This window comes from Oncorhynchus nerka, linkage group LG16 (genome assembly GCF_034236695.1).
Source record: "Oncorhynchus nerka isolate Pitt River linkage group LG16, Oner_Uvic_2.0, whole genome shotgun sequence".
Classification (NCBI taxonomy): domain Eukaryota; kingdom Metazoa; phylum Chordata; class Actinopteri; order Salmoniformes; family Salmonidae; genus Oncorhynchus; species Oncorhynchus nerka.
In genome coordinates, this window is record NC_088411.1 from 4348577 (window position 1) to 4361318 (window position 12742).

The 12742-nt window shown below is 44.6% G+C and overlaps 1 pseudogene; it reads right to left on the reverse strand.

Annotated features, from left to right (window-relative positions):
• LOC115143931 (liprin-alpha-3-like) overlaps positions 1–12742 on the reverse strand; it is a 74362-nt pseudogene that overhangs the window by 15506 nt on the left and 46114 nt on the right.

The following is a 12742-nucleotide window of genomic DNA, read 5'->3' on the forward strand; positions in this document are numbered from 1 at the left end:
TTACCTGTTCCACAACGGCCGTGGTCGCACCTGTCAGTGGATTTTTTTACTGATTTTCCACCTTCACAGGGTAACACCATGATCCTGGTCATTGTGGATCGTTTTTCTAAGTCCTGTCGTCTCCTCCCTTTTCCCGGTTTCCCTACGGCCTTACAAACTACGGAGGTCCTGTTTACACACGTTTTCCGGCACTATGGGGTGCCTGAGGATATAGTGTCTGATCGGGGTCCCCAGTTCACATCAAGGGTCTGGAAGGCGTTCATGGAACGTCTGGGGGTCTCGGTCAGCCTTACCTTAGGTTTTCACCCCAAGAGTAATGGGCAGGTGGAGAGAGTTACCCAGGATGTGGGTAGGTTTCTGCAGTCTTATTGCCAGGACCGGCCGGAGGAGAGGGCGAAGTTTGTGCCCTGGGCAGAGATGGCCCAGAACTCTCTACGCCACTCCTCCACTAACCTTTCTCCCTTTCAATGTGTATTAGGGTATCAGCCGGTTCTGGCTCCTCAGAGTCAGACCGAGGCTCCTGCAGTGGACAATTTGTTCCGGCACCAGGATTGAAACCTGGAAATCTCAAGTGTTCCACATACAGGGGAAGAACTATTGGATACCGCAGCGATGGCCCCGGCGTTCGACCAGGAATACATCTTTCTCCGACCCGGAACCTTTGTTCCCCTCCACCCTGGACCTGGGATCTGGGTCCCCGGTTTGTGGGGCCAAAAAAGTCCTGAGGAGAGTGAACAAGGTATGGTCAGACTCACAGCGATCACAACATCCACTGCTAACCCCATCGTTCCATGCAATGTCCAATCTCAGATAACAAGGTGGTAGCTGGTTGCTTCCAGGAGAGACATTAGGATGTAACATTCTCTGTTTCATAGAGGGGAGATATGGCTCATCTTGGATATGTGGTCAGGCGAGGCCTTCATTACCCAGTTTCTTCATGCACGGTCCAGAGGAGAAATGCTGGCTTCCAGTAAGGAGGACGGGGGTGATCCTTCCATATGATTCCACCGACTCATCCAGGTGCCCTCACTCGCCCTCCGGGGAACATAAGGCTTTTGTTCACCTGACCTCGAAGCCTCTACTTGTTTCGGTGCTCGGCCGTCATCATCTAGCCATCATTGATCCATTTTTCATTTTCCATTGGTTTTGTCTTGTCTTCCTAGTCACACCTGGTTTCAATCCCCCAAGCATTACCTGTCGGTCCTGATTTAACCCTCTGAACTCTATGTCTTTGTCAGAGATAGTTTATTATTCAGTGCTGCATTTTTGTATTGGTGGGGATTTTACCCAAGTTAACTAGTTGCTCCTACCCTCTACTTTTTGAACATTTTGTTAAAAATCGCGCAACATTTCAGCGCCCTGCTACTCATGCCAGGAATATAGTACGTTCATATGGTTAGAAGGTGTATAGGAAACTATCGGAATATTTTAAAACTGGTTAAATGTATTTTTTATGCATTTTTTCTTACATTGTTAGCCCAGGAAATCTCAAGTGTTATTAAATACAGCGCGGGAAGAACTGTTAACAGTGATATAATAAGACCGATGCACAACTCGACCAGGAATACATCCCCATGTAGTCGGTATCTTTGTTCCAAATCCACTCTTTGATTCTTGGATCTTATCCCAGAAGCTGAGCCAAAACAACTCCGGTCTCCGCAGGAGATCAGACGGAGCAGCCTACTCCTCAGATTTTTCAGAAGGCGATCACTAATGATACTGCTCGCCTACGGATGCATTTTATGGCAATGTCCAACGTTTACTAGATAACAAGGTAGCATTACAAACGTATTTACGAGTGTTTTTCCAAAGTTTAGTCTACTTTTTGAATTTTAAAAAATCTCGTTACGTTGTGAAATCGCTGTAACATTTTTTTCATTTATCACACAGTCTACATATAACAATATCTTGGTCAGAGTCGATTTACATTCACCCAGTTTCTTCATGACATCGCGCCGACAGAAACAAAACAGATGGTAAGAAGGTAATGACTGTTTTCTATTTGATTGTGCGGTTGGTGTAATCACAACAACATACAGGAACTTAATTATTTTGTTCACCTCCCCTAGCTGTACTTTTCTGTTGTAGTGTATTTATCTTCAAAATAGCTTCTCATGCTTCGAAAAGCATTTTTATAGTCACAGCTGCCTGGATTCATCCCCCCGAGTGTAGCAGATACCCTGCATGTGTATTTTAAGAACTTTTGAACTCTATGTAAACTTGAAACCATACATCTTGAGGCTGCATTTATTGTAGCTGGGGATTTTAACAAAGTTAACCTGAGAACGAGACTTCCTAAATTCTATCAGCATATCGAATGCGAGACACGGGCTGCTAGCATTCTGAATCATTGCTACTCTAAATTCTGCGATGCACAGAAAGCCTTCCACTGCCCTGCCTTCGGCAAATCTGACCATAACTCCACTTTGTTGCTCCCAGCCTATAGACAGAAACTAAAACAGGAAATGCTCAGGTCCATCAAACAATGGTCTGACCAATCGGATTCCACGCTTCAGGATTGCTTCGATAACGTGGACATTGATGTATACGCTGAGTTGGTGGGGTGAGTTTATTTGCAAGTGCATCGGAGATGTCATACCCACCGCAACTATTAAAACATGTCCTAACCAAAAACCTGCCACATTCATCAATCACAGGATGTATGTGGCAGGTTCTACAGCCAATCACGGATTACAAAAAGAAAACCAGCCCCGTCGCGGACATCGACGTCTTCCAGACAAATTAAACAACTTCTTTGCTCGCTTTGAGGACAATACAGTGCCACTGACATGGGCCGCTACCAAAGCCTGTGGGCTCTCCTTCACCATGGCGAACGCGAGTAAAACATTTAAATGGGTTAACCCTGGCAAGGCTGCCGGCCCAGACGGCATCCCTAGCCATGTCCTCAGAGCATGCGCATTTACGGACATATTCAATCAATCTCTATCCCAGTCTGTTGTCCTCACATGCTTCAAGATGGCCACCATTGTTCCTGTTCCCAAGAAAGTTAAGGTAACTGGTAACTAAAGGTAACTAAATCACAATTGCCCCGTAGCACTCACTTCTGTCATCATGAAGTGCTTTGACTAGACTAGTCAAGGAGCATATCACCTCCACCCTACCTGATACCCTAGACCACACCAATAGATCCACTGACGATGCAATTGCCATAACACTGCACACTGCCCTCACCCATCTGGACAAGAGGAATACCTATGTAAGAATGCTGTTCATCGATTACAGCTCAGCATTTAACACCATAGTACCCTCCAAACTCGTCATTAAGCTCGAGACCCTGGGTTTTGACCCCGCCCTGTGCAACTGGGTCCTGGACTTCATGATGGGCCGCCCTCGGGTGGTGAGGGTAGGAATCTCCACCCCGCTGATCCTCAACACTGGGGCCCCACAAGGGTGCATTCTCAGCACTCTCTTGTACTCCCTGTTCACCCACGCCTCCAACTCAATCATCAAGTTTGCAGACAACACTACAGTGGTAGGCTTGATTACCAACAACGACGAGACGGCCTACAGGGAGGAGGTGAGGGCCCTCGGAGTGTAGTGTCAGGAAAATAACCTCACACTCAATGTCAACAAAACAAAGGAGACGATCGTGGATTTCAGGAAACAGCAAAGGGAACAGCCCCCTATTCACATCGACGGGACAGTAGTGGAGAAGGTGGAAAGTTTTAAGTTCTTCGGAGTACACATTACGGACGAACTGAAATGGTCCACCCACACAGACAGCGTGGTGAAGAAGGCGCAGCAGCGCCTCTTCAACCTCAGCAGGCTGAAGAAATTTGGCTTGTCACCAAAAACATTCAAACATTTACAGATGCACAATCAAGAGCATCCTGTCGGGCTGTATCACCGCCTGTTACGGCAACTGCTCCGCCCACAACCGTAAGGCTCTCCAGAGGGAAGTGAGGTCTGCACAACGCATCATCGGGGGCAAACTACCTGCCCTCCAGGACACCTACACCACCCGATGTCACATGAAGGCCAAAAAGATCATCAAGAACAACAACCACCCGAGCCACTGCCTGTTCATCCCACTATCATCCAGAAGGCGAGGTCAGTACAGGTGCATCAAAGCGGGGACCGAGAGACTGAAAAACAGCTTCTATCTCAAGGCCATCAGACTGTTTAACAGCCATCACTGACTTTGAGTGGCTGCTGCCAACATACTGACTCATCTCTAGCCACTTTAATAATTAAAAATGGATGTAATAAATGTATCACTAGCCACTTTAAACAATGCCACTTTATATAATGTTTACATACCCTACATTACTCATCTCATATGTATATACTGTTTTTTTCTACTGTGTTATTGACTTGTTAATTGTTTACTCCATGTGTAACTCTGTGTTGTCTGTTTACACTGCTATGCTTTATATTGGCCAGGTCGCAGTTGCAAATGAGAACTTGTTCTCAACTAGCCTACCTGGTTAAATAAAGGTGAAAAAAAAATATATATATATATATATATATATATATATATACTATACTCTTGCCTATGCCGTTTGGCCATCGCTCATTCATATATCTATGTACATATTCTTATTCATTCCTTTACACTTGTGTGTATAAGGTAGTTGTTGTGAAATTGTTAGATTATTGTTTGATATTACTGCATGGTCGGAACTAGAAGCACAAGCATTTCGCAACACTCGCATTAACATCTGCTAACTATGTGTATGTAACAAATTTGATTTGATTTGTCCCTCAGATATGCAAGGAGAGCTTCCCATATAATTGGTGCTCAAAAATAGGTCTACATGAGTGTTCAGAAATGTTACACGTGAGATTATTTAGTAAGTATGTGCCAAACCTCCATCTTCTTGAGGGTGGCTGTGCTCTACTGACTGGTACTGAAGCCAGTCGGGCATAATGATCTGATATACATCTTGGTAAGTACTTACGGCCAGTAGTTAAACTTCCCTTGGCTGCAGGAAAAATAAATAAGTCAATTCTATAGTAACTGTTATGGACAGGGGAGTAAAATGAGTATTCTTGAACCTTTTAGTTGTGAAATCTCCATGTCTACAAGTCCAAAATGTTTAATTTCTGCCTCTAACATTTTAGCTGCCTGTGTGAGGTTGAGGTCTTTAATCTGAGATTGTATCTGAAAGGGGCAATGCTTATGGCCATCCCTCCTCCCGAGAGGTGAACGGTGAATCGTACACTTGACCCACCCACTCTCTCTTCAGTTTATCATGAAGAAGATCTATATCAACCTTACGCTGCTTTAGATCATTCAGAATGCGTTTGCGCTTGACTGGGCATTTAGTACCCATAATGTTAAGTGGCATCGACATCTTTAAAGATGGTGCCGACATCTTTAAAGATAATAAGAAATAGGGAAAAGGAAAGAAACAAAATTGCGTTGAGTGTATACAACTTGGACAAAATGAAATTATGAAAGTATAAAGTAGTAAACATCTCATGAACTAATAGCCTGACCCTACCCCAAACCCACCCAACCCCCTCCCCAACTGAGGGAGTTAAAGAACCCATATCCTTAGACACTAGTCTTTCAGATAGATGTACCTGCTATACATAGCATCGCTCAAATTAGGTTAATTCTAAATTATATGTATATGGAATTAGAAGTACACTGCTCCAAAAAATAAAGGGAACTCTAAAATAACACATCCTAGACCTGAATGAGTGAAATATTCTTATTAAATACTTTTTTCTTTACATGGTTGAATGTGCTGACAACAAAATCACACAAAAATGATCAATGGAAATCAAATTTATCGACCCATGGAGGTCTGGATTTGGAGTCACACTCAAAATTAAAGTGGAAAACCACATTACAGGCTGATCCAACTTTGAAGTAATGTCCTTAAAACAAGTCAAAATGAGGCTCAGTAGTGTGTGTGGCCTCCACGTGCCTGTATGACCTCCCTACAACGCCTGGGCATGCTCCTAATGAGGTGGCGGATGGTCTCCTGAGGGATCTCCTCCCAGACCTGGACTAAAGCATCCGCCATCTCCTGGACAGTCTGTGGCGCAACGTGGCGTTGGTGGATGGAGCGAGACATGATGTCCCAGATGTGCTCAATTGGATTCAGGTCTGGGGAACGGGCGGGCCAGTCCATAGCATCAATGCCTTCCTCTTGCAGGAACTGCTGACACACTCCAGCCACATGAGGTCTAGCATTGTCTTGCATTAGGAGGAACCCAGGGCCAACCGCACAAGGGGTCTGAGGATCTCATCTCTGTACCTAATGGCAGTCAGGCTACCTCTGGCAAGCACATGGAGGGCTGTGCGGCCCCCCAAAGAAATGCCACCCCACACCATGACTGACCCACCGCCAAACCGGTCATGCTGGAAGATGTTGCAGGCAGCAGAACGTTCTCCACGGCGTCTCCAGAGTCTGTCACGTCTGTCACATGTGCTCAGTGTGAACCTGCCTTCATCTGGGAAGAGCACAGGGCGCCAGTGTAAGCACAACCCCCACCTGTGGACGTTGGGCCCTCATACCACCCTCATGGAGTCTGTTTCTGACCGTTTGAGCAGACACATGCACATTTGTGGCCTGCTGGAGGTCATTTTGCAGGGCTCTGGCAGTGCTCCTCCTGCTCCTCCTTGCACAAAGGCGGAGGTAGCGGTCCTGCTGCTGGGTTGTTGCCCTCCTACGGCCTCCTCCACGTCTCCTGATATACTGGCCTGTCTCCTGGTAGCGCCTCCATGCTCTGGACACTACGCTGACAGACACAGCAAACCTTCTTGCCACAGCTCGCATTGATGTCCCATCCTGGATGAGCTGTACTACCTGAGCCACTTGTGTGGGTTGTAGACTCCGTCTCATGCTACCACTAGAGTGAAAGCCCCGCCAGCATTCAAAAGTGACCAAAAGATCAGCCAGGAAGCATAGGAACTGAGAAGTGGTCTGTGGTCACCACCTGCAGAACCACTCCTTTATTGGGGGTGTCTTGCTAATTGCCTATAATTTCCACCTGTTGTCTATTCCATTTGCACAACAGCATGTGAAATTTATTTTCAATCAGTGTTGCTTCCTAAGTGGACCGTTTGATTTCACAGAAGTGTGATTGACTTGGGGTTACATTGTGTTGTTTAAGTGTTCCCTTTATTTTTTTGAGCAGTGTACATTGACTGTTCCTTGTAGCATGAAAATATTGTTAGGCAAGTAAGAAAATACAATTTGATTACAACAATAATGACCGTAATATTTAACCCCACTTAACAACAACAAAAAACTTGGGTGAATCCATAGTCACCAACAGAGCCTGCCCTTATCCCTGCCTCAGTATCACTAGCATACATCTCTAACAGTAAACAAGCAAACGTAATAGTAGCTAAAAATCCCCGAAGTACTAACTTAGTTTGGCTTGAAAGCCAGTCAAAAGCCACATAACTATTTAACCAAATCCGACCTCTCTGCGTAAAATAAAAGTGTGCAGCAAAAATGTAACTACCTGGCATAGTGTGGATGTTTAGTAGCTATAGTTACACCCTTGTAAACATAGCGAGCTGGCTAAATAGCACAGCCAGCATTAGCTATGATCCAACTTTACCTCTTCAGTCATTATCACGCTAGCCATCTAGCCAGCCGTTTCCTGGAGGGGGTAGATCCAGAATTTTGGGAATCCATTCCCGTAGAAAGGAGATTGCGTCCCTTCCCTCCACAGCCTCCGGGAAACCTTGAAGTCTCGTAATAATAAAATGTATCCTCGAGTTTAGAGATGGCGTCTTCCAACCTCTTGTATTTTTGGTCCATTTCCTCGCGGACATCCAGGATGGCAGCCTGGTGGTCAGCATGGTCTTTTTCTAACTTTGTCACTCGTCCCTTTGTGACTTTCTGGTCTTCGTGGAGTTTATCGACCAGTACATCAATTTTGCTGAGGCGTTCAGAAAGTGTCTCTTGGATTTTTGTTTTACCTTTGTCCATCTCCATTCTGAACCTGGTGCTTCTTCCAAGCTAGCATCCTCCGAGGCCAAAGAAGGGCTGTCAGAGAGAGGCATTTTTCCATGCTTAATCTGAGGCTTTGACATGTTGGGCATCTTTTGCTTTGGCGATACAGTAGATGTTTTAACTTCCAACTCACTATTAACGAACAGGTAAACCGTGTCAAAATGCCATTTTTCGAAAGTTTGAGACCCGTCTTGTTAGAGCTTCGCCATTGTCGGAAGTCCCATGAAGACACAGTCTTGAAAATCTGTGTCATCGCGTGTCATGATGAAATTGCGCACCTGCTAAAATTGGTTTCCTATTGAACATACTTCTTTCTTTCCGAAATATTTATTATAGTTTGATTTCATTTTAGGGTTTCTGAGGAGTAAATACGTCTTTTGACTTGCTGAAACTAAGTTCAGGGGTAGATTTTTGGATTTCTTTCTCTTCAAGTTGAACGAGTAGATTACTCAAATTGATGGCGCCAACTATACAGGCTTTTTGGGATATAAAACATTATTTTATCTAACAAAACAACACTACATGTTATCTCTGGAATTATTTTTTATGTGGGGCGCAATCCTCAAACAATCGCATGGCATGTTTTCACTGTAATAGCTACTGTATATTGAACAGTGTAGTTAGATTAACAAGAATTTAAGCTTTCAGCCAATGTAAGACACTTATGTACCTAAATGTTTAACTATATAATAACTATTAGAATTTATTTGAATTACCGCCCTCCAGTTTGACCGGAAATTGTACCGCCAGTGGTACACTGATCCCGAACAGGTTTTAACATCTGCTAACCATGTGTATGTGACCAATAACATTTTATTTGATTTGGCATTAACTGTTCAGAGTGTAAATCAGGCCATAATGGTCAAATTGTTGCAACAACAAAAAAAACTACTAAAGGACACCAATAATAATAAGATTACTTCTTAATCAGCTTTGGTCTGATGAGTCCAAATTTGAGATTGTTGGTTCCAACCGCCATGTCTTAGTGAGAGGCAGAGTAGGTGAACGGATGATCTCTGCATGTGTGGTTCCCACAGTGAAGCATGGAGGAGGTGGTGTGATGGTGTGGGGGTGCTTTGCGGGTGACCCTGTCTGTGATTTATTTAGAATTCATGGCACACTTAACCAGCATGGCTACCACAGCATTCTGCAGCGATACGCCATTATGGTTTGCGCTTAGTAGGACTATCATTTGTTTTTCAACAGGACAATGACCTAATTCATATCCAGGCTGTGTAAGGGCTATTTGACCAAGAAGGAGAGTGATGGAGTGCTGCATCAGATGACCTGGCCTCCACAATCACCTGACCTCAACCCAATTGAGATGGTTTGGGATGAGTTGGACCGCAGAGTGAAGGAAAAGCAGCCAACAAGTGCTCAGCATATGTGGGAACTGCTTCAAGACTGTTGGAAAAGCATTCCTCGTGAAGCTGGTTGAGAGAATGCCAAGTGTTCAAAGCTGTCAAGGCAAAGGGTGGCTACTTTGAAGAATCTCAAGTATAAAATATATTTGATTTGTTTAACTGTTTTGGTTACCACATGATCCCATATGTGTTATTTCATAGTTTTGATGTCTTCACTATTAATCTACAATGTAGAAAGAACCCTTGACTGAAAAGGTGTGTCCAAACTTTTGACTGGTACTGTACTCATAATTAAATGGAGCAACTTCAGGTAAAACACTGCACATCATTAATGATTTCCTCCCAGATAGTTAACCAATAAGACAACGTACCTCAAGCCATGTGACCACGGTGGGGCCATCCCATGAGGCAAAGGGCAGACCCTGACGACAGGCTTGTTCTAGCAAGTCTTGCTTCTTCCTGATGCGGCGATCTTTCTCCACGGTGCCAGTTCCTATCTTGGCCAGGCCCAGGGGGTCGGCTGATCCCAGGTCATCAGAGGGCGTGGAGGCTGAGGTCAAAGGTCACTGCTTAAATCACAGGTGTCAACTCATTCCACGGAGGGCAGAGTGTCTGGGTTCACACCTCCCTTGTACTTGATTGATGAATTAAGGTCACTAATTAGTAAGGAACTCCCCACACCTGGTTGTCTAGGGCTTAGTTGAAAGGAAAAAACCTACAGACACTAGGCCCTCCATTGAATGAATGAGTTTGACACTGGCTTAAACCACCTCTGTCTAGGACAGGGTTCACCATCCCTGTTCCTGGAGAGCTACCCTCCTGTAGGTTTTCGCTCCAACCCCCCTGTAGGTTTCGCTCCAACCCCCCTGTAGGTTTTTGCTCCAAACCCAGTTGTAACTCACCTGATTCAGCTTATCAACCAGCTAATTATTAGAATCAGGTGTGCTATATTAGGGTGGAGTGAAAACCTACAGGAGTGTAGCTCTCCAGGAACAGGGTTGGAGACCATACTCCACATGATTACTGGAAAATCAGTTTTGCCATCAGTTTTTCTTCTTAAAACTGAAAGTAGCTGACCTTGTTGTATATGTCTTTAGGGTAAATGATATTACTGTTATATTGTGAATAATAGTGTATACTGTATAAGTGTGCAGGCAACCTTACATTGTTTCTAACCCTCATAACACACACATGGTTAACACTCTATATTTACTTACCCAGAGAGGCAGACTGACTCCCAGGTCCTCCAATCCTCCCTTTCTCCTTCTTTCCAAACAGGCGTCCAATGGAGGACTTGATGCTCTTCTTCTTGCTGGCTTTGTGGAGAGAGTCCTGACTACTGGTAGTTGCACCATCAGCAGACAGACGGACAAATTAATCTCAGAACATCACTGGTGACACATCACTGATCTAGTTGGTAATCTATTCTATATGTATTCTATTGGCTAGCTATTTTATATATATTTTATTTGATTTATTTCAACGGGAAGTGAATTATATTACCTAGCATCCTAACAAACACCACACTAAAGTAATTTCTGTACCTGCAGAATTCACGGTGATCATTCAGCCCCGCACCTGGGTGTGTGTGAGTCATTCTGTCTAATCGCAGAGCGCGAGGAACTGGAGGGGTAGAGTCAATCAGGGCTAGCGCCCGGCAGTCGTCGCTCTCTTTGCTGTTCTGTATTGACAGAGAATCAGTTCAATTGAGTCACTGTAGACAACTCTAATACATTCTAATTGCTGTAGGAATATGTGTTCATTCAAGTAACGGTGCTAGTTTAATTAATTTGGAACCCTATAGACAGTTCAACCCATACTGTAAACAATTCAGCTCATTTAGGTCACAGCACACTTGAGACTTGCATATTATACCATATTGTTTTTCTCGTGCAGCCACATGAGAATATATTTAGAAGACCAAACACACAAACAAACACAGTGTAGAAATAAAGAAGGGGCTCCTTTACCCAGCGGGTAAAACTATTGAAATTATGTTACAACTAGGCTATAACCAGTTCTGATTGTAAACTGACATATGTCATTTCAACTAGCCTTACCCGTTGGGGAGCAACAACCAAGAAGTGCACATTGAAATGCTAGATGTGTCCAAACACAGACAGCCACCAGCAGTACGGTACTGTACCTGTCTGTCTGACTCTCGGGCAGGGGAATGTGACAGTCGGGGGGTGGAATATCCAGAGCTAGGGGGAGACGGGGAGGCCAAGGTGGAGGAAGTGAGGGAGGGGGTCATGTAGCCCCTCCCCACACTCTCCCTGCCCCCGCCCAGTGAGGAGGGGGGGAGAGGGTTGGAGTCCATGGCCACGCTGCTGACCCGGCTCTCGATCTCCTCCGCCCTCAGCTCAGTGCTCTCCTTCTCCTCCTGGATCAGCCTGAGAGGAGAGTGGAGGAGAAAGGGGAGGAAAAGAAGAGTGATGAGACAGAAAGGGGCAAGTGGAGGGCATTGGAGAAGTGAGGAAATGAGAAAAGAGGAGAAGAAAGAGAAGGGAGAAAAATAGGATAGCTCAAAGAGATGTTTGCGGTATCACTATTTTCTAATATGCATGTGCAAAAAACCTCTGGCTTAAGTAAAGCAAGGGAGTGTGAGTTTTTCCATCTGTATCGGTGTTGTTATTCACTCCTGGTTTAGACAAAGCAGAGTGGAAAAGCAAAGAGGTCGATTTTTAGAAATTGTTTTGACCTCTGGATCACCCATTGAATGGGACAGAGGATATAGTAAGAGTGTAGTTTATTGACGTATTTCTGAGGCAATTTTAGGTCCGTTAGGAATTCAGTCAAACCCAGCAATCCTGTTTGTGTTGTACCAGAAGACTTACTTGATCTCCTTGTTGATGGCCTCCAGTTGCTCCTGCAGCATGATGGCAAGGGTCTGCACGTCCGTCTGTCCACTGGGCGAGAGCAGCTCCGAGCCAAACAGGGTCTCACTGTCCTCCTCGTCGTCTGAGCAGCCCCCCTCAGTTCCCCCCTCAAACCTGGGACCCAGCATGGTGCCACTGTCCCTCTCTCCATACTGCAGAAAGACAGAGGAGGAGGGAGAAAGAAAGAAAGACAGAAAGGGAAAAGAAGAGATGACTTGGAATGCTGTTAGCTACACTGTAAAACATTTATTGTAAAATGTACAGTAAGACAGGGTTTCCCAAACAAAGCTTGATGATGAGTTGGTTAATTGAAAACCGCTGTGAAACGTTTCACTTAGATTGGCACAGGACACTCACTAACGGGTGCAACAAATATAGCCACTTCAAGGCATACCTTCAAATATGTTAATGAGCCAGCGATTATTTCCCTCCCACAATGCACCATAATTTACATTACGCTACATCAAATATACAGCAAAACAGTACTTTATTGTTGAATTGTATTGAAAAACTATTCATAAATTGCTGATAGTGAATATGTAATTATATATTA